Raw genomic sequence first — 6,000 nt, 5'->3', positions numbered from 1 at the left:
ACTTAAAGGTAGAAACTCATAAAAGTTACATAGGGTTGTAAACGAATCGAACGTTCAACGAATTATACGTGAACCGTTCGGCGGGAAGTTCGTTCATTTAATAAATGAACGAACGTGAACAAAAATTCTCGTTAGTTTAATTAAACGAACGGACATGAACAATGGTCTCGTTCGTTCAATTATGTTCGTGAACGTTCGTTTAACTTACTTGTTTACGTTCGTTTATGTTCGTTTATTTAAATTGTTTTTATATTCATATATGTTCAATTGTGTCTGATTACATTGCTATATTATTTCTTCGTTTATGTTCAGTTACGTTTGTTTATGTTCGTTTGTTTACCATATTAATATTGTTTTGATTACATTATTATATCATCCTTCATTTATATTCGTTTAACATGTTCACGAACATAAACAACGAACTTGAACAATATAATTTGTTAAATGAACGAATACGAACAAGATAAATCATTCGTTTATCCGTCGTGTCAGTTCATTTGTTCGGCTAACTTAAAAAAACGAACATCGTTCGTGTTCGTTCACACCCTAATATTACATGATATAAATTTGTTAACCGATAATAAGAATTATAGATCTTCTCATTTTAAAAAAAAAAATCAATATTTTTTCGGTCTAAGACAAAATAGAAATTAAAACCGAAAGTATAATCTTTCTTAGGCCGTTTTGAAAATAATATTAATATTTTTTATTCATTTGATTAGTGTTCTATTATTTCTTCTGGTTAAGAGTATTAATTATAATTGGTAATTTGGTATTTCATTTTTTTTTCTAAACGTTAAAAAAAAAAAAAAAAAAATACAGGAGAGAAGCGAGGGTAGTTGTGAGATCTGGAACATGGCTTTTGTTATGCTCAATTTGTCAGCTTCCATGTGTAAACACTTTTACACAACCGACAATCCTTTCACATAACTCTACCTATTTATTCCGTAAAGTTAGTATTTATTAAATTATTGAAAAAAAATACTATTAACTTGTTAAACGTGATATTGGACGATTGTCTATGTGAAGCAACTTTCTCATCCCTAGGGATGAAACAACCTATGTCCAATTACTTGTTAAACGTGAAACAAATCTATGTGCTGCATTCCTTTTTCTTTTCTTTTTAAAATTAAATATAAATATATTAATGTGTTAATGTTTTTTAAAAGGTAATAAATTTAGCGGTAAAAAAATTATTGTTTATTATTTAAAGTATGCAAACTATTAAAATAAACTAAAATAAAAATATATCTATTTTTTAAACTTAAGAGACTTTTAAACACTGAAATTTAAATGATTTTTATTTAACAACAATGAAGTATAATTCATACAATTTTTTATTCTGTCGTTATGTTTTTAGAAAATTATAACATTTCAAAAAATTCCCTTAAATGGTAGTATTTAATCATTCGGTATAGTTTTTATATCTAGTTTTAAGAACTATATTTAAAATTCATAATTTCTACTTATCATATAACACTTGTTTCAGGTATGAGTTAATTTTAAATTTTAATTTTCATTTTGGGTGGTTGCGGCGTAGTGGAGCTTCACCACACCGTGTCAGTACTTTTATGATCGTGAGATTTTAATGACCCGTCACGGCGTGGCCATGGGTGCCACGTCGTGACAACTGTTTTTGGAGAAAACCCAAATTTTTGTGTTATGGGTCCTATTTAAAGGTCATTATGGCTAGGGCTTTGTGATCATTCAACCTTCATCACCCTCCGAAGCTAAGAAACCCTAACACTAGCCTCTTTTGCATATTGCGAGCTCATTTTTGGTACTTTTGTGATCATTGAAGGAGAATGAAGCATTTTGGTGTGGTGGTTCACCTTGCAAGCATCATCCTCATTTTCTAGCTTATCTTATGGACCTTGGTGAGTGTCTAAGACTCAATCTTTATGTTGCTAAGATGCTAGATCTCTATATTTGTCCCTTATTCTTCATGTCTTAATGGGTTGGGGTGGTGAGGTCTCATTAAGTTTGCAACTTTAAGAATCTTTGGGACATTTGGGGTGTTTGGTGCCTTAGATCTGAAGTAAGAATGAGTTTTGGTGCCATGCATGAAATCTTGGTTGTAAAACCCTTATTTTGACCTAACATGAGTTCTAGACATGCATTGGATATGCATGTCTGTAAAGCACAAATTTTTATGATAAGTGTTGGTGCTAGAAACTCTCCTGGAGCTTATGGACAAGGAACTTTCAAGATTTAGTGCTTAATGATCAAGTCCATGTTGTGTTTTCCCTTGTTTGGACGTATGGTTTGAGATCTTGATCTCTTAGAGGGTCTTAGGGATAAAGTTGGAAACTTTATCCATCTAGACCATAGGAAGGACCGGAACTGAGCTTTGGAGCTCTTAGAATCGAAGAAAGCGACTTAACCCATAAAGTTGTTAAGAACCCAGTGCTCACGGCGTGGCCTTAGATCGCCACAGCGTGACGTCTGGGAAAATCCCCGTCTGTGTTGTCGTTTATGGGTCACGACGTGGTCATAGATGGCCACGACATGGCGGTCAACTAAAATCAAATTTGATCGCTGACTTTGAACGTTGACTTTTGACTTGAGTTGACTTTTGGTCAAACTCCAAGTTTTAAAAGGAGTGCCAAGGGTTTAGCTTGTGTGACTATATAGGTGGTGTATAACATTAGTATTTTGGTTGTGAGAGCAGTAGCAGCTGATTATCGTCTGAGATGTGAGTCTCTTCACTGTACTCGTGGGTTGAAAGCACCAATGTCGGCCCAATGGATTATGTTTGTAGGATACTAGCTGTCTTTGTGACTCTTGCATGTGTTTCTATGTTTTATAAGGGATGGGCCTGATTATGTATATTATGGGTTGGGTCGATTATGAATGATATGGGTTGGGCCCGAATTACATGGGTTGGGCTTGAAGCAATGCATGTTGGGTTAGGTTCGTTTGTGTTTGATGTATGATATTTTGGGGAACTCACTAAGCATTGTGTTTACGGTTTCATGTTTATGTTTCCGGTACTTCCGATTCTGAGAGGAAGAGCTTGACGTGATTACATCGCATCCACCAGTGTTCATCACTCTATCATTTGTTTTGTACTCTGGTGACTTTTGATACATTTTCCTTATACGTTGATTGGGTTTTGGAATGAACGAATGGTTATTTTGGTTGACTTAAAGAAAAATTTTTACTTGGTATTTTTGGGACGTTACATATCACAAAAAAAAGTTTTAAAATTTTCTTCTATTATATCAAATTATAAAACTTAATTAATAAATCAAACATGTTTGTTAGTTCTGACTAATGTTGTATAATACACATTTCTATACATTTTGATCATATTATTTCATTTGCGAAAAAACAGGTGGAAAACATGGAAATTATTAGAGCACACGTTATTCACAATATCTTAACGACTCATGTTTTTTGTAGACAAATCAAACAATAAAAACAACATTCCAAAAAGTCACATAAAAAACAACACCTAGCGATGGAGCGTGCGTTTATTCAAATGGTTTTTTTTTCTTATTAGTATGGGTTGGAAGAGGTATGAAGATGTTGGTTCAAGTTTCCTTCAAAAAAAACCTTCAAGAAGAAGGAGCATATACCTAAGGAAAACAAACAGTTTGTGAAATCAAATGTATGCACGTTGTCTGCGCCGCACAAACAAAAGAGAAAAAAAAGTTATTTTCAATAAAAAAAAAACAATACTTAATTACAAGACAATATAAGTTTATAATATATTTATAATTAAATATGAAACTCAATTATAAAAAATATAATACTAATAATTGATAATTGGTTTCTTGTTTCATAATTGTCTCCGGTGTTTATTGTAAATTTATACCATTTTTTTAGAAAAAAAATTTAAGAGTATGTTAACATCATAGCCGTGTGCAAAAATTAAAAAAAATAACAAATTACAAATGGATGGTAGATTAGTGATTAACTAAACACCTTTAGTGAGAAAACATTGTTTGGGTAATAGTTTATAGTGTTTTTGAGTAATAACAAAACAATAAAAGCTTACGGATAAAAACAATAATGGGGATTTTAGTGTAGTTAGTATTGTCATCAAAACAGGTTAAGTTCTATTTGTTATCTGAGATTGGAGGTGCGGGATGCACATTCGGAATGTCAAATGTGAACTCAAAAAAACAAGGATCCGGAGGCAACACCCGTGTGTATGGGGTTCCAAGGGGCAGTGCCCCCGGAGTGGATCTAGGGGCAGCGTAAGGTTAAATGGGCACATGCCCGAAACCTAAACGGATTTCTATATCAGGAAGGAGTCCGACCACGCAAATTCCCGCTAAAAATAGGTTGTGACATCACGATGATGTCAAATTTGGTTATGTCTAAATAACTCTATTTCTAACCTCCGTTTTTTTTAGAAAACAAAATATGAGAGCTTTTTTTAGATACAAACGTCTTTCGTTAAATTTAGTTATCATCGTACAACGAGTGAGATGACAAATGGGCAACAAGTTGCACCGCTAAGCATTTTTTTATGGTAAAACTAATTCTTTTAAGGACTACGTCTATAGATTTAGGGGATATAACATTGTTACGCATGATCCGTTATACTCTATTAAGAAGCTCTACCGCATCCGGCGCGAGGAACGCAAACGTATCAAATGCAAATGGTTTGAACATGTGTTGATTTTCAATGCACGATTTCTCATGTTTGGTGACTTTTCTTGTAGCAGTTTTTTAAAGCAGCATGTCCCGCCGTGAAACCCCCAGCCCTTAAGCCCACGAGAGAGGATACCCCTGTAAGATCCACACATGTGTGTTTCTCTCTGACCCATCCAAAAATCAAAATGTCAGCCAGTCTAAGGGTTGACATTTTGGCGCCAAAATGCATGTAACCTCCATTAACCAACTTTCAACGGTTTTCTTACATCTATATAAGGATGATAAGTGTTCCAAAAACGGGTTGGAACATATATACTCAAATAGATTATACAAACTCTCTGTCTCTCTAAACACATCAAGCAAAGGTATTATGTGTTTCTTAATTCAAATTGCACCTGTAATTCGGATTGGTTTTGTTCTTGGATTATCCTACTTTTGAATTTGTGTACCCCAAACAATAGGGGCGAATTATAGATTTCGAAAAATATTGGAAAATACGATCCTAGAAATAACCCAAGTTTGCATATTGGTATTTTGATCCCCTAAAACTAACAAAAACATGGGATATTAACATAAAAATCTTTAAGATTTTTTTTTTAAATGGTCATATCCTAAGATCATTTTTTTGATAGTTAAAGTCCAAACTTTGCATAAAAAAATCTACTTTTGGGCTTGTTTAAGCTATCACAAAATTACAAAAAAAATCCCTAAGTTTTTTAAAAAAATTATGTTTTTTCATTTTATACATATTCATGCACCAAAATATATTTATTAACGAAAACATGTTTTTTTAAACATTGTATTTATATATTTTTTTAAATGGTATTTCTTTAAATATGAGTTTATTTTCTTATTTATATGGTTTAAGATGTAAAAATATATATTTTGAAGTATAAACACATTTTTTACATATTTAAAAGTGTGTATATATATATATATATATATATATATATATGTACTTTTATATTTTTAAAAGTATAAATACATGTTTAGAAATATTTAGAAGTATATTAGTTTTAAAAAGAAGTTAGAATCTCTACGCTCTAATTTTTTTTTTTTTTTTTTTTTTTTTTTTTTTTTTTTTTTTGGGGGGGGGGGGGGGGGAGGGTAGTACTAATGCTAAGGTTCCATGGATTTATTGGATGAAAAAAGAAGCGCCTTTGGGTGAAGGTTATTTTCAAAATTCATGATTGTTTTGGGAGTGAAGGTTCATTCTCTTTTCCAAGGATTCATGGGCATGGTGTTTGGGCTCGGATTGTTGGTTCTATAAATATTATGCATGAGAAGGGTGTTATCCTTCATTCATGTATTAAAAGAAGGGTTAAAGATGGAGGTTTGACTAAATTTTGGAATGATATTTGGGTGGGGGATATGTCATTGAGGTCTAGGTTC

Source organism: Lactuca virosa, chromosome 2, assembly GCF_052849685.1.
Source record: "Lactuca virosa cultivar CGN04683 chromosome 2, Lactuca_virosa_CGN04683_v6, whole genome shotgun sequence".
NCBI classification, from domain to species: domain Eukaryota; kingdom Viridiplantae; phylum Streptophyta; class Magnoliopsida; order Asterales; family Asteraceae; genus Lactuca; species Lactuca virosa.
Note: the sequence above shows the minus strand (reverse complement) of the source record.